At 38.2% G+C, this 26,249-nt stretch overlaps 1 protein-coding gene and 1 long non-coding RNA gene across 2 annotated transcripts in view; one reads left to right on the top strand and one right to left on the bottom strand.

Annotated features, from left to right (window-relative positions):
* LOC145941354 (netrin-1) overlaps positions 1-26,249 on the top strand; it is a 183,286-nt gene that overhangs the window by 2,069 nt on the left and 154,968 nt on the right. The window lies entirely within an intron of this gene.
* Positions 1-26,249, bottom strand: part of LOC145941355 (uncharacterized) — a 177,861-nt gene that overhangs the window by 4,143 nt on the left and 147,469 nt on the right. The window lies entirely within an intron of this gene.

The following is a 26,249-nucleotide window of genomic DNA, read 5'->3' as shown; positions in this document are numbered from 1 at the left end:
TGCGATAATGCAATTACGTCAAAGTTGGGCACAAAGATCACTAGGATCATGCATACAAAGACACTTGGAATCTAATCTATATATATCATTGCAAAATACTGAAACTATACTTCTTTTTTTATGTAAAATTCAATGCATTTGTTTTATTACGTTACTTTAATCATTTATGCGCATAGAGCATATGATTTTGCAATAATATTCTTTTACAATATTTTTTATATTTCATATTTATATAATTAGTTATTATATAACTATGTTTCTTATAATAAAAGTAAGAAGTATTGAAGTGGTGTTATCTGAATAAACACTATTTTTGAATAATTAAAATGCCACCATCAGGCTGTTATTGTCATATTTTAAGAATGTGTCCGATTATTTAATGAGTTATTTTTAATGAGTATTTTATTAATTAATTGTTGCGAATTGATTCTTAATGTTTCCTCGTTTCTATCCTGAAAAACTAAGACTATAACAATGCGTTATGTTATATGGAAACGCAAATAATTCAATAATTATATATAATAATGGTTCACGCGCGTCGTTTTTCTTTTTTGCTTTTTTGCGGATTTAATTCAGGTTGCGATAATGCAATTACGTCAAAGTTGTGCAAAGATCTAGGATCATGCATACAAAGACACTTGGAATCTAATTTATGTATATATATCATCGCAAAATACTGAAACTATATACTTCTTTTTTTATTCTTTTTTATATTTTATCTTAATTTAGCTAAGGGCCAATTTCACCAACGTCGCTAACTTTAACCTCCAGTTAAATTATATCTTTGTCTCTTTTTAAGAACGCATCTGAAAAGAGACAAAGATATAGTTTAACCGAAGATTAAAGTTAACCGACGTTGGTGAAATTGGCCCTAAATCGAACAATTAAAAGATTAAACGATCGATGAGATAAGTAAAAAAAAATCATGCAATATTATCATAAGATGAAATCTTTCGGTAGAAAGATTTATTAAACAACTTGATTTTATCTTTCGATATTATGTATTTTGGCAATTTAAATTGCATCAAATTAAAATTTGATAATACCATTGTGAATTAATTGAAATGACAAGATATTTTTGTATAATAAGTGTTTTTGTCACGCAAATCAAATGAAATTATATTTTCACACATAGAGAATTTTTAGAACTTACCCTGAAAATCATGGTAATCGTGGGACAATATGGTAAGAAAAGAATTTTATGAGAATTTGTTGGATTAATATTTTTATCACAATAAAAATAATAATATCTATTACAATAAAATATATAAAATATGTTTGATTAATTATTTTACTATGCAGTTTAGTAAAATTAAGTAAACATGTTTTATATTTTATTGTGATAGATATTATTATTTTTATTGTGATAAATATTAATCAGAGAAATTCTCATAAAATACTTTACATTGTCCCACTATTACTATGATTTTCAGGGTAAATTCTAAGAGAAAATTCTCAGTGCACTTTATATTCATAAATTACTTTGCTAAAATGCATCGGTTGATTTCTCGTTGCATAATAGAGATCCTAAGTAGTTAGACGCGCTCAAATATCGACAATTATTCAAACTGCAGGATGTGCAATTTGATTTTGTGGCGTAAACTTGTGCGCTTAGGAGAATGCATTTTCGAAGCGCTAGAGAATAGAGTTACATAGGTTTTGATAGTTGCGTGTGTTACAGCCGGAGGGATAGAAAGACAGTTGAATTGCGCATTAAAGTTATTATATACATATTATATATACAAAATATATATACACGTAAGCTTTTCGCGAATGCTCTGAGAATAAATGATAGGTTCATCGATGTCCCACTTTTGTCATACGGTTTCGTGAATGAATCCATCGTAATATTATTGTTATTACAGATAATATTAAATAATCAAATATATATATTATATACTCAATAAAATATTTCATAATTAAATAGAAACATTTTGTATGTCCAGTTGTTTGTATTGAATACGAATTTTGACAATTTTAATAATTAATATAGTAATTTATTAAATTAATTATTTTCATAATTAATAATATAATTAATAGAACGATTTTTTTTAATGTCATCATATATACACACATACAGTAATATCATGTTGTGAGAGAAGAAATAAAATTATGTAAATTTATAAATTAGCACATTTACATTTATAATATAAATTTTAATGCATACAACAATATTATCGTAATAATGAACTTAAAATAATTTGCAATTTTTTTAAAGTTCGATGGATTCGTTTTTATTGTCAGGGATATTTCGATACGGAGTTAGATCGACGATGGCTATGGTTCAATGGGGAATCGCCATATACGATAGCAAGCTAAACATCTGGATGCTGTTTATGAGTGCAAAATTAAATTGACGTAGATGCAGTTAGCTTTGAGGCTGGCTAATCCCTTGTAACTTTCGCGCAACGTATTACTTTTCACGTAGCTGCAAGAGGGAGGGGAGATGCGATGCATATTAAACCGTTATCTATCACTTTACGATCGCAGTGTAAATTTAACGGTAACTAATTGTTTTTTTCTCTTTTTTTTGGCCGACAGAGAATCTCGTCCTATTTTCATCAAGTTTCGTTCATCGCCATTTTTCTGTAATTTCATCCTGCAAAAAGCATAATCTTTGTTCCGTGATATCCCGATATTGCATTTCTGATTTTACAAGCTCTTTCGTGCGCGGTATAATTAATTAAATTTTTTTACCATATAAGCGAAAATCCTCACAAAACCGACATATATTTCACTTAATTACGCTATATGTCGGATATTAATTTTAAAATTCTTTTCCCGTTCATTTGTTACAATGTTTCGAAGCCTGCTACATTCTTGGCTATTTCAACGATGTACAGAAGAGTCATATTTTTTCTTTACTGAATTCTTCGATAAATTTGCAATCAAGTCTTGCTAAAGAAAAACTTAATTGAAAAATAAAACTTGCATTTGTATAAATTTCGTTCCATTAGATAAGATACACGTTAGATTTATGTGAAATGAGTGCCAATTGTGGAATTTTGTAATTTTATAATTCGTGACTTGATAAAAAAAACTTGATAAAATTCCGTTATACGTCAAAATCTCTCTCTCTCTCTTTTCGTTTATCCCTATAAATCTGTATCTTATAGCTCTTTGTCGACATAAGCAGGCACATCAATTCGCGCTTCTTTTTTTGTTCATTCCATGCGAATGAACAAGGTGCTCTTGCAGATTCGTCGTGGATTTTAGGGGGCTACGACAATAATCTCGTATCACAGATGAGACTCTCCAGGAACGTCGGGTGTATACCCAGCGCCCGTTATTCAACGCCATATTTATTGAATCTGTGGGATCGGGGATCCGTCGTGGGGTTCGGGTCTCTCGAGAAGTAAAAAATAAACACCGAGAAGACACACTCGTTCGATTCCGCGCGTCCCTTCTTGTCTACCACCCGTTTTCCCCTCCGGTGTCTCTCTTCCCTTCCTCCCTCTCTCACCCTTCCCGTCCCATCTCTCTCTTCCTGAACGAGATCCCGGGGTTAGGCCGCGCTTTTTCGGGGCTCGTCCCCTTAATTCGAAGCGGCGAGGCGTTGCCCCCGAAGTCTCTCATATCGCGGAGGCCGCGTAGTCGAAATCAAAAACGTCGGAGGGTAAAACCACCCTCTAAAATCGTTTCGAATCGATAAGGGACGGACGCGCCACCAGAGAAAGAGGATTCTCGCGCGGCGGCGAAAAATGTAATCGGATTTAATTGGATCGGTGATTGCGAGAGGACACCCTTGTTTATTTTCGGGAGCGAGCTGAGAGAGCGTGCGAGCGAGAAATGGAAGGCGCTCTCGAATGCGGCCGGGCCGAGAGCCGCGCGATTTTTGCTCTTATCGGCGAGCTCGGCTTTTGAGATTTTTTTTTTTTTTTTTTTCGGCACAAAAACCCTCCTGAATTTTAATCCGTATTGGAGATTTTAACGGCGCTCTTCGCTCTTGCAGTTACGCGAGATACTAGTTGCCCGAGTGTCGTTAATTTCGAAAAAAATGCCCAGAATGGCGTGGCAGCATCCACTTGCGAATATTTCACAAAGCTTTTTGAATTTTGAATTTGTTTCATAAATTTAAGGAAAAAATTAATGCAATGAATGAATAAACGATAAATTACACGAAATAATTTTTAATTGATACGATATTTAAGAGATATAATTTAATATTCACAAAATCTGGATATTTCGTTTATTTTTTCTTCTTATTAAGATTGACACTGTCGTTGCAAAACCAGGACATTTATAATCGGGAACCTGTTTTTTTTTTTTTTTTAAGAACAAATGGGAAGAGAGAACGCTGTTCACAACGCTGATTCAAACGAGTAAATGTCAGCGCGAAATATTTGATCCGTACACAACAACGACGCGCCACTCGTATTAATTAAATGATTGATTCACAGCGAACCGTATAACTAACGTTCTCCACGCAGTTAACGCAATGTTTGCCGCAATTGGGAATCGCGAGCGGAATGGGGAGGCAGCGAAGCAGCGGAACGATTGTCGATTATTCCGATTAGAAAACACGTCGAGATAATTAATTAATCGCGCGACGAGCCGTCGAATGCCGAGATTGCGAAAAATTGGCCGGCGCAAACGATAATAACCGCGAAAAAAATAAAACGTCACTTTCGAATCGATCGATCGGTCCTTCATCCATCGCGACCGATCAGGATTGCGCGATCGGTCATCCGTGAGCAGATTGTCCCGCGCTTGGGATATTCGTGCACACGCGATTGTCGCACCGGAATCATTTCTCCTTCATACCGTATCGTTTCTCTCGCCCCTTCTTCGCTCCATTTCGATATTGCGCTTTCACGCGTGTAGATAATCGTCGGCCAATTTTCCCACTCCGTGAGAGAGGGATGGTAGGAGATATTCGCCTGGGAAAAATATTTTTTTTAATTCGGTTAAATTAAGTTAGGTTCGATTTAATTTAAATTAATTAATTTATTATACGGGATCATATATATTTTCCTGTCATAGTATATGCGCGCAAAGAAAGTTCCGTAGAACATGTCCACGAAAACGTGTTTGCAAATGCAAGGCGCATCGACGTTACCTGTGTTTGCGTAAATCCGGAAACTCAGTTGCACGGCTCGGGTAATTAACCGAATGCTAAATAGAAGTCGAATCAATGTTTCTCGCGCACTGCTTGCATGAAGATGTATAACATTTATATTAATGTAATATATACTGGTATATTAAATCCTGTTCAGCCTGTTTATACGCGAAGATTTATATATTTTCGAATGAAGATATACGAATATTATATCGATTAACACCGTAAACTATGCCTCGGATATAAATAAGTTTTTTTTAAAACATATATTAGCGTTAACTCTAAATTACTTGGAAAATCGTGAGTTGTCAATTTATTTATCTACTCGTGTTACGAGCTACATATTAAATCTGTTTTAAGCGAATAAATATACTTTACATATACGTAAATGCAAGAAATCCTGAAATCATGATATTTTTATAATTTAATGAAAAAAATTTCTTTTCAAAAATATGTAGGTATATAATTTTTATAAACAGATAATCTTTAAAAATTTAATATTTATAATAGTATTGTGGAAGGCTAATGTTACTGACATTCTCTTTAAAGTGCTGAGTTAAATTTATCAAGCAACCAAAATAATCGCCAGCTTTTGTTCGGCACCCGAAATTTCGATCCGTCGTATCTCTGCGAACATTTGCATCTCCCCTGCAGAATCTAGGATCATCGCGCGCGAAACGTTTCCCCTTCGACGTCGATTAGATACATATGTGCGTGCGCGTGTGCATGCGTGCGGAACGTCAACGCGCACGATAAATAAAAACCATTTCGTACGGCGCGTTACGTTACGTTCGAAGAAACGTTGCCATTAATTATCGCGGTTAATTAATTTCAGACACGGGAGAAATTGCGCGCGATCGAATCGATCTCGGGATCGAAGCGCCTCTCTGTTCCCCTTTCGCTCCCAGGGAGTCGGTTATCTTCGATTGACTCGTTTCGTTATATCACGGAAAAAAAAGAGCACGACGCTACCTATTAATTAATACCCACAGCCGCGCCAGCCAGGTAATTTCTGTTCGAGCAAAATTGCGCAAAACGGTACATATTTGGCGAACCGTTTCGTCGCTTCATATATTCTCATTGATAACCCAATCATCTGGGTTAAACATTAAAATGTTTGAAATTTTTACAATAAAGAAAACAATTTTTATAATTTTTTGATACATTTCTTAAATTTTTTAATGAAAATAATTTAAAGAAATTGGAGAGAAATAAAGGGATATGCAAATTTTTCACAAGAAGAAGAAGATTGCATAAACGTAAAATTAGGAAGAAAATTACAATAATGTCGCGCGCTTAACGATTCTTTATAATACGTTCGCCGATAAGAAATCTTAAGAGAGTAATTTCACGAGTGGGTGTAATTGGCGATGGCACGAGGATAATTGAAAGTGAGGCCGCTGATCGCGGAGGCGATTACACAACAATAATGTTCCGGTTAAGAAGCTTCTCGATTCGATGATCGTTTATTATTAGCCGTGGCTATAAAGCGTCGAGAAAGGTCTGATTAATTTCCATTTAGATCCCTGACGAAAGAAACGGGGTTGCATGCTTCGCGCTCACGATTCTGTTGGAATTATAAAATACAATTCTCCCGCGATTGCAGCACTTTTATAACGGCTGCGAAGAGCTTTAATAAAATATACTTTTACAGCCGCGCGTGCGTTTCTCTATGTCCAACGTAACACTCGGCACTTCATTACATCGATCGTTTCCATCGACAACCCTGCGTAGAACAAATACACGACGGAAAGAACGATAGCTTTAGCTGCGCACGCGAGCTTATGAAAAAGATTGACACTCGTCTATATAGTCGCTTCTGCTGTGATATAAATTCTATATTATAAATAATTCTCGTTATATAATTCTCGTACATACAATTCTCTCGCAGAAATTTATGGAACATTGATTATGCGAGACAGGTATTATGTAATTATCTAAGAATTCGATAAAGCGAAATTTAATGATAATCTAATTTTTTATGCTACTCATGTAATTTAATAACATAAAAGAGAGAAGAGAAAATCCCTCTCTCTCTCTCTCTCTCTCTCTCTCTCTCTCTTTATATATAAATGTGTTATTCTCCCCTTAAATTTCTATGTTCTATATTAGAAGAAAAATGCAGTTTTTCTGTTCGCGTAATATATGTAAATTATAAAAAATATATTACATTTATCGAAGATCATTTTAATTTTTGTTGTAGAACAAAGAATGCGAATAGGCAATCATATTATAAACGCGAACAGACTTGTCGGCTATATAATAATTGGAAAACTTTAAATTAGGGATCGGAGTAGAAAAGGTTGGTCAGTTAATTAATTTATGCGTGGAAGAATCGGAATAACGAGCTTCTTTCGTGGGGATTTAAAAGCTTTATCCACAGGCTAACCGACGTATGTCGACGATACTCTCTCTGATATATCGATCGTTCTTCCATTACGACCGCTCATATACATAACAGATACGGTATATCTCAAAAGTTCGATACTCTCGATTCTCCGAAACTTAAGTAGTAGAAGTCAAGCAAAACTAATTAGCACGCATGTGTAGCGCAAAATTTTGCTAAGAATAGCTTTCAGTAACTTTCCTCGTATACGTGCTCGTGATGCTGGCATGACGTTAACTTAATACAGATGAGGGAACGGCGAAGTGGGTTAGGTGTGTACGCATACCGGCCGGTTTCTCTCTCCGTTAAGACCCTCTCCTCTCTTCTCTCTCTCTCGAGGCGCGGCGTTAATTTGACGCGGCGTGTCGCGGCGCCCGTTTACCGCAATGAATTATGTTCTCGGGGGCATGTTTATACGACTCGTGCGCAGTTACACGCACGGGTGCTGGAGTTGGGGCCCTGGTTTTCTCTCTTTCTTTCCTTCCTTCTCTCTTATCCCTCTTCCTATTTCTCCCTCGCGAACCCCCGCGACATTAAGCCCGACCTCGATGGCGATTTTACGGCGGTTTTTGCGATGTCAGGTGCCCCTCCTCTTATGGCGTATTGTACGCGTGTATGCGGGATTTTACCGTGCGTTTAGGACGGGGTGGTGGTGCGTTTATTCGCGTCCGGGAAGCGATACGGACGGATATTTCTGCGGAATGTGGCGCGAGGTCCACGTATAAAGGACGATTACGGCGGATTTATGGCGTTTCTTGCGCCTCTTATTCGCTCGCAAATTAGAGGATATGACGATGCTTATAGCGGGATATAACGCTTTAAATACAAGAACGATATAAGTGAAATAAATTATGAAATAAGTGAGTGTGAGACGCAATGTTTCGTGGACCTTTGCGTCAGATTTAAGCGACGAGAATGAGACACATTTTTTTCTTCTTTTATTCAATATCAGTATGTGCATATTTTACATATATTTTTAACAATGAATAATACTAATTTTTTTATTTATATTTATGTGCCTGAACTACAAAAAATACACCCGTCGACGAAATAAATAATTTTTTATTCTCGATTTTATTCGATCTTCAGTCTCCGGTATTAGGCGTAAAACGCAATTTCATGGATCGATCCCGGTCCCGATCCTGTCATCGCGATCACGTCAAGGATGAGACGCGAAAAAATTCTCTCGCTTCGCTCCGCACGAGAATTGGATGAGGAGAGAAACGAGGAACCCGTGGATGAGAGGCACGCGCTGACATTCGCGTCGCGCTCTTCCTCGCGAGAAGTTATGCGAATTTGTTCCGCGCCGCGACGCGGGGGCACTCGACGATTTTATTACGGGGATCCTCCTTCTTCAATTAAGCGGTCGCTATGGTGATGGCCGTCGGCGAGTGCAGGTTGCGGCCGATGGGATCCGGTGCACGGATGGGCGCGGGGCTCGAAGCGAAAAAAGACAAGAGGATGAAGGGAACGCTCCCCTTCTGCGGCTCCTTCATGCGGACTCTCGAAAAAGAGAACGAGAAGGAGGGACGGGGAGGTTTGGTCCAGGAGGTAAAGTGGATAACGCGAGATTATACAAAACAGGTCGCCTGCAGGCGTTTCCGCCTTTGTGCATTTTGCTACTAATTGCATCGTGAATCTTCTTGATGTATCCGCGTCAGTTGCTCCGTCACGTCGCGATTCACAGGGTTGAAAATGATGTTTTGTATAATGTAAAGTTTTTTTTTTTAAGGGAGAAGAGATATACGCACCAGTTAAATATTGTTATACGTTTCTGTATTTTTTTATCTGACAATGAGACCGTTCTTTTCGAGACCGTTCTTTTCCGTCCGGAATCGCTAGAGTCAAAGAGTCAAAGAGAATTAACCAATCAAATATGCCGTTCACGTAATACTCCCTTTTTCTCTTTTAACGCTATCAAAACGATCTTTCAAACAAGCAAAGCTTGCGAACGACATTTTTACGCCCGTCCGAATTCCTCGGCGTTTCTCGAGAGGTAGAAGCTCGAAAAGCAGACGATCTCTCGAGTAATAGACGAAGAGGTCGTTCTTTCGCGCTGCGGAAACGATAATCCACGTCGCGAAATCCACTTATACCGGAAGGGACGGGGAGGAGAAGAAGATGCTCTCCTCGAGAGCGAAGTGAGGTCGAGAATGTAAAAATGTAAAGAGCCCGCGAGCGAGATGAAAGAGAGAGAGAGAGAGGAGAGAGAGAACGAGATAGGAGGAGTAAGCGGGACACAGGTTATAGGCAGAGGGCTGGGGGAGAAGAGGAATGACTGCAGATGGAGGGAATTAAATTACGTTTTAATTTCGCGGCCATTTCGCAGCGCGCGTCGCGCGATACAGCAAATATATCCGGCGCAATTTACATTTTAAATTGGAAACTTCTTGCGCGGCGGCTCAAGAACTCCGTTGTCAGCGTCGACACTGGCTACAAAAAGCATCCCCGCGGCTGCGAGTCGGGATTTGTACGAAAAATCGCGGCCCACGCAGCTGCACCGGTGTTGTCACAAACGCGATGATCGAAGGCATCGTTTGCGAAATCGTAAATAATCATTAACCGAAGTATACTTTCCGCGGGGTGTGTGAAGTTGGCACCCCTATGTTATGCTATCATAGTTCTGTTAAGATGAGTTCTGAGTTATTTAGAACCATAGGAAGAGTTCTTGATCATTTTTAGAAATAGTTCCGGTCATTACGATAACGAAAATCAGTTTCAAAAAATAGGGGTGCCAACTTCACATTTTTTTACACATCGAGTTCCAATAGTTTTGAGTAGAGTTTTAAGGTTCTTCTAAATAGTTATATAGTTCCTGATTATTTTTTGAAAGAGTTCTGCAATTTTTAGATAAAAAAACGTATCTTTGATATTGAAAGTATGTTTTTTTATCTCTATAAAAATTGCAAAACTCTTTCAAAAAATAATCAGGAACTATGTAACTATTAAACAATTTAAATTTACTCACCTCACGGTTGCTCCTTTGTTGCCCGATGCCTCCCCGGGCGTCCTTCTCGTAGAAGTTTCGAAACAGTTGCACTCGCGTTATTTTTTTTCGTTCGCAACGTCGGCGACGCCCGCGTGTTTCGGTAAAACGCGAGACTCGCGAGAGGTTATTCGCGCGCGAATAAAATCGAAGCTCCATTTTCGCGTCGCCGCTTGTTCCAAGACCCACTTTTCGCAGGGGCTTATCGAACGAAGATGATCAAGAGAGCGACTTGGCCGCGACGCACTGAAGTCGCCGAAGGACGCAAGCGAGACGAATATTGAGCGAGATCAATCTCGCGCGTGCGACGCGATCGGATTTATACGTTAATTAATACACTCGTCCTTTCGCGGACCGGCAAGAAGGCCGGCGCGACCGTTGATCACGAACAACCGAAGAAGAGCACTGGAGGTGGAGCTAGACTGGCACTGCCAGGTTCGGAACGCGCAACGATACGTCGCGCCGAGTCGTAGTGGTGGGGCATTGTAGGGATCGCGACGCAACGTACGTGCGAGGTTCAGCGAATCACGTCGCGACTACATACTCCCACCAGGTCGAAGTGGTGGGGCATTGTAGGGATCGCGACGCAACGTACGTGCGAGGTTCAGCGAATCACGTCGCGACTACATACCCCCACCAGGTCGTAGTGATGCGGGTATGTAGTCGCGACGTGATTCGCCGAGCTCCCACGTCGCGATCCCTACAATGCCCCACCACTACGACTCGGCGCGACGTATCGTTGCGCGTTCCGAACCTGGCAGTGCCAGTCTAGCTCCACCTCCAGTGCTCTTCTTCGGTTGTTCGTGATGAATGGTCGCGCGCTTCTTGCCGGTCCGCAAAAGGACGAGTGTATTAATTAGCGTCTTTGGTGGTTAATTATCGTATAAATTCGATCGCGTCGCACGCGCGAGATTGATCTCGTCGGTCGTGAATCTCGCTCAATATTGGTCTCGCTTGCGTCTTTCGGCGACTTGAGTGCGTCGCGGCCAAGTCGCTCTCTTGATCATCTTCGTTCGATAAGCCCCTGCGAAAAGTGGGTCTTGGAAAAAGCGGCGACGCGAAAATGGAGCTTCGGTTTTATTCGCGCGCGAATAAGCTCTCGCGAGTCTCGCGTTTTACCGAAACACGCGGGCGTCGCCGCACGTTGCGAACGAAAAAAAATAACGCGAGTGCAAGTGTTTCGAAACTTGTACGAGAAGGAGGCCCGGGGAGGCATCGGGCAACAAAGGAGCAACCGTGAGGTGAGTAAATTTAAATTGTTTAATAGTTACTTTTTTGGTATTCTTTTTTGTATTCTTTTTTTTATATTAGTGAACGATTGCTCTTGTGTGACAAGAGAAATACCGCGACATAGGAGAAAAAGAATTTCAAATTAAAGGAACTATAACATAAGTCAAATATTTTTTATAGAGACTTATATTTATAAAATTTGATATTATCTTACTATTTATCAGAATTACTTGCAGTTCTGTTTTTACAGCTCTGTTCATTCTTAATTTTATTTCTGTATACTGTATGTAATGTCATCTTGAAGGTGTGCGAATCTTGATAATGAAAGATACATAGAGAGAATTTTCTCTTAGAATTTACTCTGAAAATCATGGTAATCGTGGGACAATATGGTATGGAAAGAATTTCTATGATTAATATTTATCACAATAAAAATAATAATATCTATTATAATAAAATATAAAATATGTTTGATTAATTTTACTATGCAGTTTAGTAAAATTAATCAAACATTTTATATTTTATTGTGATAGATATTATTTTTATTGTGATAAATCAGAGAAATTCTCATAAAATTCTTTTCATACCATATTGTCCCACGATTACCATGATTTTCAGGGTAAATTCTAAAAGAAAATTCTCTCTGTGTCTAAATCCATGCTTGTTTAAAGATTACAAACACGCTATCATTCTTGCATACGGAAAGATAAATTATTCTACTATAAGGCGGGTGAAAAATATTTTTTGGCAGAATTTTTGGGAGGAGGCAACTCCTCCCATGTACTATAGGCTCCATTAAGCAATTCATCTCTACATTTTAATCCTCGATTTCTGAAAGTCTTTCGTGGCGGTCGTGTTGAAGCGTTACCGAGACTCGTCTCGAGACTTGGCTCGGTGTTGCGCCGAACTCGACATGATAGATTGTTTTCGCTCTTCGACGCCTCTTTTTCTCGCCGAGGAGCATCATATTCTCGAGGACGGCCGAGTCTTGTTTCGGTGCCGCGAATAGCCGACGTGTTTCTCCTCTTCAGCCGGTTGGCTACTCTTTCCTCTGCCCCCCTCTCGTCGATTATTCTTCCCCCCGTGGTGCGAAGACGACGTGCCCTGCATGAATGGAAGTCCTCCGCGAGGACCGCGAAATGAATGAATTCTCTCATGTGTAATAAGATGCAGCCAGCTCGATAGGAAAAGTTTTGATTTTATAAATAATATCTCGAAATATTTGTCGAACGAATTTTTGAAAAACGTGAAAAATTTTCAGAAATTATGATATGAAATTTGAATAAAATGCCGATTATTTAATATCTTAAAAATTTTTTGTGACAAAAGCTCTTCTTTTTCTTTATCGAAATAATTCTTAATTATTTAGATAAAAACAAAAATCTTTATTTGAAACATTTATTTTTTTCAATTTTATAAATTTATAAACTCTGTATTGATACCGTAGTCTGATTGCTTTTTTAATTTTTTTACGATACTATTTAAATTCTATTTTTAAAAAGAAAAAAAGGGAGGAGAGAGAGAAAATTGAACTATCGGATTGTATAATGAACTACTTTAATACGGGATATCGCCAAGTGTATTGGTCACCGCAGACAACGTGTCTGCGAGATTCTCGAAGGAATTCTGACCGACTCCACTCTGTCCCGTGGTCGCCCAGCGATCGTTTATACACCCGGACAGACATTCACGCGCGTGTGCGTGCGCCAACGGCGACAGCCAAGAGAAAACGAAGGAAGGAAGTCTGGTCGCTTCTGTGGAAGCGCATACCGGCCTCGCGGATGCACGGATAATTGCCGAAAATATAGATGCCGCACTAATGTTACCAAAGTAATTTATCGGGTTATTATGGGCGTGGAAAACTCTCGAGTAACGTCGGTGGCAACTGCTTGCAATGTGTCAAGGAATATCCGTGCGAAGCATTTTATTACCGCATGCATATTATAACTTGTATAGGATCAAAAAGTTACACAGCTACTTTGCAAGTTTATAATTAGATCCGGTCACGTTAATAAGCGTTAATCTTTCTGCGAGAAATTAAAAAGAATTGATGGGATTTTATTTTTTATACAATTACAAATTCTAATATACATTTCACACAAATTAGGAATCGGGTTTAAAATTGATCAAATTTCTATCTATTTTATAATAATTTCTACAAGAGAGAGAGAAAAAATATGGACAATAGAATTTTAATTTAAAATCTTGTTCAAATATTTAATATAGAGATATAAAAAAATTTTACATATAATATATTTTACATATAATAAATTTACTTTTTTTCAAGAGTAATTCAATTCGAGAATAATCGATTCTATATATTAATGAAGATTTATTTATCCAGCTTTTTCCACATTATTTACTTTTCTGTTCGGTAGGATTGAAACAATGTTTAAATATTTAACTTATGTCACATCTCTACTTCGCGCTTTTTAGCTGTTGGAAACGTAAAGCACGAGGTCACCAGTTGCGCCAAGTTGCGATCGAAGGCGACAACCATACTTGGTGTCCTCATATTTACTTAAACGCGTTGCACGTACGCGAAATATGGTCGAGATTTATAAATCGTGTTTTCTCTTCGGTGGAAACATAATGTGTGTCCAATGCACGTATATCGATTTTCCTTTCAAATCTCGGATAAAAATTACGCCGCGATCATCTCACAAATAGAGGCGAGTAAAAATTGGATTTCTTGATGCATTTTTTTAGAAAAAAGAGACTACAAAAATCTAAGCGGAGGGATATCAGACACAATCATTTACATTTTTTTTTAAACGAGAGAAGCTTTAATTACGATGTTTTCGTATTATTATATTTTTAAATTGTTTTTTCTTCGGAGAACTCTTGCGCAATCTTAATGCGTCTGATCTATAAAAGTTGCATCGCGATATTGGATTATGCGGTCATTAAAGCCACGATGGGTATCGTAAAAGTCTCCGCGATGGAGGCCGTCTCGAGGGGACGCTTGGCGTTGACTATTAGAGTGGTGATAAATAAGACCCGTTTCTCCGCCGTAGGTAGAGGCAAACTTCAATAAACTCTGCTTTACTTTTTGGCACCGTACGAAAAATGGAAAAACGTTACCCGCATGAATATACGACCGTGAGGTTTACAGAGGGTTGTGCCACTTGCGCGTTTCTTTTATCGCTTTTATGCAAACGTGAGATACGGTCGCACTTTGGCTAAAGTGTTGCACAAATATTTGATGTATCGCGCGAAATCTGGGGAGAAAGAAATATCATAAATATATGGCAAGCAATACTGTGAGAGATTTCCTGACGATTCGCTACTTATAAAACAACAGAAATAATTAATACAATATTTCTTCATCTTCTCACGATAAATAAGATTATGTATTTATCTATAAAGAATAAAAATTTTAATTGTTTAATTTAAAATGACATAAATGCTATTTCTTAAAATTTCATATATTATTAAGACAAAGTTAAGAGACGTTAAATAGTAATTCGACTTTTATCGCGTGTATATTCATGAAATTTCGATGATTCCCCAAACTCTAATAACTTACGAAGATTTCACGCGCGAGAGAAATCTCTAGAGATTGCAAGTCATACAAACGACGGACGAAAACTCGGATAAATTAGGATAATGGTTGCAGTTTAGTTCGAGAAGCCGACAAAAATAGAAAATACACGCATAAATCAAATCCACGAGAACAAGGGTCGACATAACGAACCGTATTCGCGTTAGAGCGCACAGACTCCGTCATTATGCTCCAGAATTGCCTGATCATCCGAGCCTCTAACGTATCTAACGGTATCGTAAATTAGCCGCGTGTTATAAGCGAGATCGAGCACACGCATAATTGCGGTTCCGAAAGACTCGAGCACAATGCATCGCATTTTTCGCGCTACCCTGACGTAAATCTGCGATATATATTATTCAGGTCGCGCTATTTTTTAAAGATATTTTTCGAGTGCCAAGAATTGTCTAAAAGCTTGAAAAAATTTTATTTTTTATATATTTTGTATGTAACACAATCATAGAGTTTCAGATATATCTCATTTTGTCTAAAAGCTTGAAAAATTTTTATCTTTTATATATTTTGTACGTAACACAATGACAGAGTTTTAGATATATCTCATTTTGTCTAAAAGCTTGAAAAATTTTTATCTTTTATATATTTTATGTGTAACAATCACAGAATTTCAGATCTCTCATTTAGCACAGTTGATCTAACTCTCTTTTGCACTCGTAAACGAGTTTTCTCTCGCGCACCCCGATGTTCATTAATTTCAAAACACGACGTCGAGAGTAACATTATAATGTTTATTAAAACAAGATGAGATGTCTCGTCGGACAAGATTGGGTCGTTCTCTTTTTCGTCGGAAATATTTTTCTTTCCTTAATTAAACGATCGATGGGGAACTTGAAGAGCATATATATACGCGTGCCCATTGTGTATACGCACGCGCACGTATAATAAATTCACGAGCTGCCACACGGTCTATCTGTTCTCGATCGCGTGAACGCCTGGCATTCCGAATCACCGCATGTCTTGTACATTGTTGTTGCGTAACTGTTGTTCCGCTATTACGGAACCTCCCCGTCGTGAATTTCGAGAATGTACATGCGAAATACGCGCCATGTGCGTATACGCCCAAGTATCAGTCTGAAATTGGAGCACCAATTTGTGTGTCCGTGGGATCGTGTGTCAGTTTACCTCGTTGAATTTTTACCAGAAAACGAATGCGGCTATATAATGAACGGGCTTTTCACAGAGGCGTAAAGTAGTAATTTAGCGTCTTAAGATCCGCTTCAAATTTAATTATAAGTTTGCGCAATATTAGAGTGTTAAGAGAGTTAATTGTGCGTTAAGATATACGAGTTTCTTTTTATATACATATATAATATATATATTGGATTTACACAAAATATTCTTAAAGTGATCAGACATCTCGAGCTACGACGTTAAGAAAGTTAAGAGGAATTAAAAAAGACCACATTTCTTAAATCCTCCTTATCAAAGTAAAGCGCTTTCTCTTGGAAGAAAAATTCTTACAAAAATCTTAACATTATAATTCAAGACATCCGACATCTGACATCTTATCAGCTGATCGTTAAATATTCGAATAACAAAGTTCTAAATCTCCTTTCTTATTCAATTTCACGCAGTACCATTTAATCTTTCATTATACATCCCTTCCCAAGAACGCATTTCGGAGCTCGTGGCAAACGAAAAAAACAAAAAAAAAAATCAATGCATTGCGTGTCACTTCTCTCCGCGAGATCGATTGTAAGCTCATACCCGAGATCTCAGCAGCAGAGAGAGAGCAGCAGTAACTCGCTCAGCGAGAGCGCGAGTACGTCGAATACCTAGGCGCGAGGATATATATAAATATAAATCCGAGAGCTGCCACGCGGTCTGCCGTGAAGAGCGACTCGTCTCCGACGCCGCGCTGTCCGCCTCTCATCTCGCCACGCAGCCTCCCGTCCGTCGTACTCGGTGGACGCATTTTCTTCGTCGGCGCAGGTGCTTCCGCGATCTCCGGGTATTCTCGGTTCGGATATATTCGCGGTCCCCGCTTTCGAGATGCATTCGCGCGCGTTCTGCATCCCGACGATTTCAAAGCATGCGACGATGAATAAGAGATAATATATCTTTATCTCGTGGAAAATATATGGTGAAACTGTACGGTTGGTTTCTAAATAAATTGAAATATTTATGCGTGAGAAAAAGAATGCAATTTTTTTTTTATATACGTGTGTAACGAGATTTCGTAGTTTGATTAATTGTTGAAAATGCATCATATAATATGCATGAGAATAGAGATTGATAGTACAGTTTATTTGCATCGATTTATTATTTTATCGCAAACTATATATATTTAAAAATTGACTTAATAATTAAATATATTTTTAATGATTTGCAATATTAAATTGACTAAGCTACAAGAGATGAGTTGAATATAAAGAATTGAAAGTTATAAAGTATAAAGACAAAATTATAAGTAAAATTATCATATGTAAATAAATGCAAATTATGATAGACAATCGTCTAGGTCTATAGATACATGAAATGTTGAGAATATTGATTTTTTAAAAATTACCTTTTTATCTCAAGATTTCAAGTTCTGCTTTCTCTGCACTTAGTAGATAAAAAGGAGAAAATATGAGGGGATAAACTTAAACTTGTAGAGACCAAAGCATGGATCTTGATGCATTCTTAATGATGAAAAATCAAATCTTACAATAGATCATTGCATCTGCTGACAGGAAATAATATTTATTTTGCAATACTCTTTATTTTATTTATTGCGAAAAATCTCTAGTTGGCAGAAAGCGATTTAATCTTAGAATTTATAATGCAAGCCACCGCCGTTTCGTTTCGTAGCCGCGATGTCAGGTCTTTACCAACATCAATAGCAACAACAACAACAACAATAACGAGCCTTTCTGCGGTCAATAAAGAGAGAAAGAGCGAAAGCAAGAGAGAGAGAGAGAGAGAGAGAGAGAGAGAAAGAGAGAGAATAAGGGAGTCTCTTCGGTCGTCCCGAAATAAACCGCGACCGCATACTCGCGTTTGTTCGCGACCGCGCACGCTCGCTCATTCGGCTCGATTTATATTCTCTCGCTCTTTATCACGGAGAGAGAATCTCTCCTTTCCTTTATTTTTGCGCGCCTCAACCCTTTCGCTCGACAGAACTTTTAGCAATCATTGGTGGTGGCACGCAGATAAAACAAAACCAGCCTATATATCGCTCAGAGATGTCTCTAATTTTATTCTTACACAAATCAACGATAATCAAATAAGAACTCTTCACACGAGAATCTGTTTCTAAGTTAATTTTACTATGCGAAATCACCGAGAATAACAAATTGCAATTAGTTTTTCGGCTCGAAAGTCGGGAAAATCTCTTTTTTTATTCGCTCGCAGGGAACGCGACATATCAGGGATCCTTGGCAGACGAAAGAGCAGTCGTAGTGGGAAGTAAAGTGTGATCTCGTTAAAAAGAACTTCGCGCGAGCTGTTGTTAGGGAAAATTTATTCTTTTCACTTGCTTGTACCAAACTCCGTACGCGTGCACCGTCTCTATTGTCCGTTCGTACAAAACGGGATGGTGCCATGGACGAACGCGCGGACGACTTCATGAAATCATAAAATGAATTATTACAGCCTCGGGAGTTACTCCCTCATATGAGCTTTACAAACTTGTATAATGGGATAGTTGCGCGCGCTCCTGGAAAGAGATTTATGACCGTGCACTTTTGTAAGAGGGTTCTTTATTTTCTTTTAATTAGTATTAGTATGCGTGTTTCTCAAGAGTAAAACGGATGTAAAATAGTCAATTTACTTTCTCTCTCTCTTTTTTTTCTCTCGCCTTCTCTTTCTCTGTTACGATTCAGATTACATTCTATTTGACTCAGGTTGTTGCAGGGCAAAATCAGAAATATAAATAAATTATATTTATCGAGTTTTTGATTATAGCATGTAATAAACTTACAAAATATTTATGACATTACTTATAAAGTGTAATTATAATTTATAATCATGATCATATATATTTAGGAATTCAATTGTCTAAATTTTGTTCATATTCAAAATTGTATCTTAAAGATTTTTATATAATGTAACTGCAATTTTTTCTTACAGCTCTAGAATGTTGGCTTATTAAATTAATCCTCAAAATATGCAAAATTCTCTTTTTAAGAAGAATAAAAAAATTTTACAACATTTCTGTAACAATTTAAGTAACCAAGTCGATATCTCCGAAAAGCACAGCGTTCTCGAGTACGAGAATTCCCGAGTGGAGAATTCGAGAGAATCCTGTATCAAATGTATTCATGCGTACCATCTTTTGCAAGAGAGACGGTCAGCTTCCGTTACGATTTCGCGCGGTCGAAAAAACGAGAAAAACGTTCGCGATGAACGCGTTCGCGAAACCAGTCGCCAGGATCGACGAGGTCGGCGCCTTTGGCCAGGATACCCTTAAATGGCCCCGCTGTTGGCATCGCCTTTTAGAAATCCGCCCGGCAGAAACTCGTCTTGTCGCTCTCCTCTTAGGTGCCTTTACCACCTTTCACGTTCATCGGTTCCTTCTCTAGCTCTTCGTATTCCTCGCGGAGTCCTGACTCTTTGTCATTTATTGTAAATTAAATTTTTGTTCGACGCAATAAAGAAATGACAGCTTTATCAACCGCGTAACGTAAAATATTATATATATATATATTTTTTTATTTTTTTTTTAATATTACGAGAAAGACGGTCTATTTGAGATTCATGTAAAAATATTAGACATTACGTTGATTGTAAAAAAAAGTATGTGATACACTGTTTTTAATTTTTATTACAATTAAAAAATCAGACTATAATACGAATATCGAACGAGCGATCTAAATTGTTGCGCCGTTTTATGTCTCGCGGAATTAAGCAGACGACAGGCTAGCGACAAATTAATTATCCGAGAATGAATAGATTAGAACAGCAATTCTGGGGACAACCGACGGCGCACGAGGAGCTATTTATTATGACTGTCCACTCGCATTGATGTCCCTGCCAACGCATTAAATTAAAGACGCCTATAAATACATACGAGTGTACATAACACGACCGCGTGCGCGTTTCGCACCGCTGTTTCATTTTCCTCCTTGACACTCCAATCTCGGAGCTTCGTTGTGCGAAATACAAATTCATCTCGAAGCCAGAAACACCGTCTCGGAAGACTCGGATGTTAGAGGAAGAGCTCGACGGGATTTGCGCGCGCTATCATATTTTCCATCGCGTCCGATCAAATCTCTCTCCAACGTGGAGGCTGCGAAGATGAGCGGGGCAGCGCAACATCCTCTTCTCGCCGTAAAAACGCGAGATACTCCGTGAATCCTCCGGCGTTCCGCCGTATTGTTTGTCGAGATTCTCTCATTCAATTTTCTCGCTCTCGCCTCTTCTCTTTTCGGAAATATCATTTCCTTCGTCGTCTGCCCTTTTTGTGCTTTGCTCTCTCTCTTTCTCTCTCTGTTTCTCCATTTATCTCTCTCTGTCTCCGTCATCATCTACCATCCGCGACTGTTCCTCCGGCTGCAATCTCGGACAATCTCGGCGAATAAACTCGCGCCGCTCCCTCTCGTCTTCCTCCTTCACGTACCCGGTGTCCCGTTCCGCAAAGATTGCGGCGTCGAAATTAACTGCCGGGCCAGGTGGCCCGTAATGGAGTCGAGGAATTAGAGCTCCGGACCGGACGGAGCGTTGCCACGTTATTATCGGGTATCTCCGTGCAACGAGGGCGATTCAGTCGCGGAAACGCGTCGCGGAATTGCATACGCCGGGGACGATTATTATAGACGCACCCTTGTCCGTCTCTCAGCCGTTGATTATTCTCGGCGACCGAGATCTACCTACGAGATAGCGCCCCTAAATGGCTCGTAACCTCCGAATCAACCGGGATCAATGACTGTTGCGCCGGTATCGTTGGCGATTGCAATTACGCCCTACGTTCTCGAATATGTTTATTAGCCAGCTATTTCATTGCTTTTTTCATTTACGTATTTTACAATTATTTTACAATTATAGGTATTATAATTAAGACACAATCCATTACGAACAAAATTATCGAATCTAAAAGGGGAAAATTGCTGAGGCATTATTAGGCATTGTCTTGATTTTGGAGGCATTGATTTAAAAAAGTAGGCATTACATCAAAAAAGTGAAAATTACTTGGTATTATTGGACATTATATAAAATATATTAATAACTAATTTTACATCAAAAGTTTTCTTGTTGAAAGCTTTATTTTTATTTTGTATCATGATTATAGTTTCTATGCAAAATTATGTTGTTAGTTGATTACAAATTAGTTGATTGCTCTGACTAACATTTCAATTATGAAATGATTTAAAGATGAATTTGGTTTTCCGAATGCTACTTTTGACTTTTACAACTTTTTTCCGTCTAACCGTAATAAATCACAGCTGCTTTTCTATACCTAAATTCGGGTATAAACTTGACACCATACGCGTTCAAGCACCTTCAGCGAGAAAGGATCTTCGAGCTTTCCCAAATTTACGGACCATCCGTTTCGAACCCTTCTCGTTTTTCATCTCGTGAAATATATCCCTCGCTCGCGATCTCGACGCAATCTCACACGGTTTCCCGCAGCTTTGGATTGCATACATTGCGGATTGCGTATACACAAACGTACACATGCATTGTACCGACGTGATAGATAATAAGTGATACCGGTCTAATCTTTAGAAATCACCGCGGCTCGTAAACATTCGTCGACTCTCTCCCCACGTGGGAGTAAACGAATTCGACAACGAGGCCCTTACGAGGGACGCAGCTCTCTCTTTGGAGGCGCAGCTCTTTTTAGGCGCAGCCTCGCCTCTTATCTAAATGGACGACGTCCCCGATTATCGGTCCCGGTCTGTTGTTTTCGTCGCGGCTCGGCTGGCACACACGTGGCAATTTCCGATACTTTCTATCGAGATACACGTGATGTCCGTGTTATCTCTCGAATGCGCAATTGATTCTCGACCTGCCGCGGAAACAACGCATATACACTCCGCAGCTAATCGGAAAACTTTTGACTTTACGTCTTCGCGCGGATGATGCTGGATCGACTTGTCGAAGAATTAAGCTACGAGTACCTATAGCTCTGCACCGCGTTGGCGGATTTTCAAGTCTACAGCTCGTATTTAAGCGCTGTACGTTGATTCTCGTTTTGCTTTGGCGCCGAACGCGAGATTCGTGTTTTAGACAAATAAAATACGGAACCGGGATCTCAGCGCATTTAGCAGGAAACGTGGCGTTAAATAGAGATGAGAATATGGATCTCCAAATCCGTTGCGACAGTAACATCCGAAAGTTCTCTTAAATTTTTCTTTTTTTTTTTATTTTATTTTATTTCTTACGTTTAATCTAAATAAAAGTAGCGAAGAAATGTAAAAAAAATGTTACCGAATTTTTTGTTATTAATAATATTCTCTTTGGCTGAAAGAAATTAATTAAAGAAGGAAGATAAAGATTATTGTTAGAATTATATAACTGCGCTCTCCATATTTGAAGAATTAAAACATTTTAAGAAACTAACACATCGTCATTTATTACACGGAGAAGATAAAACTGTTCTTATTTATATTACTATTTTTCTCGGAGAACTTTATGTGCGATAAAATAGCAATATTCTATCATAAACTTGGCGTAATTTTCTTCGAAACATTCTATGTTGCGCGATAAGAATAAGAAAGGTGAGTCCGGCGCGGAAACTTATCTCAAGAAAAGCTTCTCTCATCGTAAAATATATTTATTTGGGCATATACGCAATCGTGGAATTCATGTCAAATAACAAATTTCTTTTACACTTTTCGTGTAACAAATTTTTCTTAATTATATACGAGCAAATAGCGTTAGATATTCTATTTTTTATAATACTATACTTTATTATTTATATTAAAATATGAAATAGCCTAAAATATGAAATATATATATTATAGCGTAAAAATAATATTTTACTATTTTCATATTTATATGCATCAGCATTTAATATGGTAATACAATCATTTAAATGTTCGTACGGTGCAGTGTTGTAATAGAATTCCTGATTTTATAGCATCTAAGGTGCCATAAGTTGCTCTAGTAGTCTAAAACGCAATGCAACAAATATCGGTGCGTACATTAATAAACCTTTTTTATGTTTGCAATAAAATTACGAACGCGCGTTTCTCTCAGCACTCCTTTCACCGCGTATAAATCAATCATTTGCCTCGTCGTTATCCCAGTAGTTCGGATCTGGAAACTGGTGAGAGAGTAAATTTTGCAGCATATCTCGATAATCATACATCATAAAGCGAGTTCGGACTTATCCTCTGCCTCGGACGGTCTCTCAGTCAGCTATTAGAGGCGATTTCAATATCGCCGAGCTGTCTGGAACGAGTTATCGTATCGCTATGCGCCTGAGAATCTCGCGATCTCGTCCTACCGCGCTATCGAAAAAGGAAGAAACGAACCGCTATAAAAGAGCTGCCGATTGGAATTGATTGTAATAAATTATTTTCTATCAATTAAGAGCTCTAATCGCGCGCGAAGCTCCCTATCTCCGCCTGCGATCGCGTTGCACAACAAGAAGCGCAAAACGAATTGCCGTCTGTAAAAGATACAGACGGTTTTTTGCCTCTATGCCGATTCAGCGTTAATTAGCTTTTGTCAATTAAACAGAAGATTGTATTGCACTATTTTTTTTTATCGCGATTTGAATCATTTCTCAGTGTCAATAATATTAAGTTAAAATTACGAAGACTATTATTAACATTTTTTTTTAAATGTGTGCATTGAATCCAAATAACAAAAAAGATTGCTTATTAAGATGTGGAAAAAATAATTTGTATAAATATTTTTTAAATATTAGTAAATAAAGGAAAAATTGAGAATGTCTGATATTATTATATATTTAAAAAATTAAATTGTGTGTCTAAAAATAATTAAACACATTACGCATAAATAGCCGTTTTCGTTTTATATATTGTATAATAAGAATTTTTTAAAATATGTGCCCCGTTTCACACCGTACATATGTATACGGTAATACTTACGGGAATTGCACTTTACACATAAAGGGTTAACACCTCCTACCCGTTACCTCGAGAATCAGATCGTGTCGCTCGCGTGGATCGAACGGCCTCGGCGAATCCGCGTAATTGGATCTCGATCCACGTAATGCCTGGAATCGCCTCGAGGAGATGAGCCGAGATGCTGGGGGATTTTTTGGTGCCTTTATCTGGACCGTCGCGCGAGATAATCGCTATTCGGTGCGAAGCGAACGCCGACTTCGATCATGACCGGGAAAGTATTGTCGACCTCGACGTAGCAGCAACCAATGGGAAAACGCGAACCGGTATTACAAATTGACATTTTTACACAAAACTGGAAATTACTTTTTAAAGTAATCTAGATATAAAAGAATATCTAGTTTATTCTGTCAATCTGTTTCTATTATATTTATTTTATTTTAAATTTATCCTCTTTAAAATAAATATTTTTTTTATAATTATTACTATAAAAAATATTTCTATTTTGTACTTTTTTTTAAATATATAAGTATGTCTATTAAAAAATATAAATATAATTTCTTAAGAATTAAATGTAGAGTTTTTTGAAGACGTAATAATAAAACAATAAATTATCCGAAAAAAAGTATTTTAATAATAGTATCTGAAATCGACATGATGTTGCTATTAATGCACGAAGAGGCTCAAAATTAAGATCGCGAGTTACGACGAGTCGAGACACCCTGTACATGCACACCTCGGTCAACAGAATGCCGACGATCGTTTTTCTACACTACAACGACGCGGGGATCAAGGCGTATACGTGAGGTTGTTTCGCGATCGAGTACGTGACGCGGACGAAGTTTCGTCCGCCCTCGTGTGAATCTGAGATGGAAGGTGTCGGCGCATATCCGAGCTATTAGCACAGCGGGTAGCTCGTGGTCGCGCTATCACCTTTGCACTCTATCCCTTGGATAACCCGACTTTTTCTCGCCCACGACGAATTAACCCGTGAATGTTCGCGCGCAGATAAAAAGTTACGTTCTTCCTCGGCGAGCATGCAAAGCATCGTATTAGAAAGATTCTCTAAAATATATAAAATATATAAAAAATTTAGCGAGATAAATCTTTCTAATTGAATTTATATCGAGTGAGATAATTTGCGAAAATTAGCTAAGAGTTTTACGGATAATTAACACGTGACGTGAACCATTCGATATCTCGCGTAAAGATATCTGGTCCCGGAGGAAGAATCGCTTCCTGATTAGTCCTGATTGACCGAGACGAGCGGCAATTAAAATGAACCGGTCGAAATCTAGCACGACTTGACTATATTAATCACGCGCGCGTCACTTAATTCTCAGCGTCGATATTAATCTCCGACGAAACAGACTCTTCCCATTCCTCTCGCGTTGTTGCTCTCTTTGTTCGCGCCCTAGACTGTGTAGATTGATGACTACCGAATTCGGGTTTCGATCTGTGAGCAAGTCGTCTCTACCTCTACACGATGTCGTAAGCGTCTTTCGCGAGAGGCGGAGATGAATGATCGCGAGGATTAGTGGTCCACTTGGGAGGGACATTGCTACCACGCGAGCCTTTATCGGTCTATTTTTCTCTTCGCTTTAAGCTCGCGTACGAGCTTTTGGTAACCGGCGATAGCGGATTTAAGTACGCGGACATGAGAAATGACTCGCACATTTGTGCCGGCTTTGTATAATGCTGATGTCAAAGTATAATTATTAACGAAAGTTAAGGTTACATAGTCTCATCAGAGCGTAGTACTTTAGTTGAAGTAATACTGAAATATGGTTATGCATAAACGTAATTTTTTCTTTGATTAAATTTTGTGATGCAATTATAATAATTACTTAAGTAGCAATAAGCGCATTTGGCAACTAGTAAAATTAATTTAAATAACGTATCATACACGTGATTATATCGTGAAAATATTTTCGAAATACTTGATGTTACTAGACGATAAGATATATAATAATTATGCGTAAATTAAAAATTAAATTAAAAAAATAAACAAAATAAAATAAAAAGAAATTGAACAATATATATATGTGTTATGTACGATTGTAGGA

The sequence above is a fragment of the Prenolepis imparis genome, unplaced genomic scaffold (genome assembly GCF_030444845.1).
Source record: "Prenolepis imparis isolate NDT839.2.m4 unplaced genomic scaffold, iyPreImpa1.0 SCAF_10, whole genome shotgun sequence".
Lineage (NCBI taxonomy): Eukaryota > Metazoa > Arthropoda > Insecta > Hymenoptera > Formicidae > Prenolepis > Prenolepis imparis.
The sequence above is the reverse complement of the archived record's forward strand: the minus strand, read 5'-3'. Positions and strand labels throughout refer to the sequence as shown.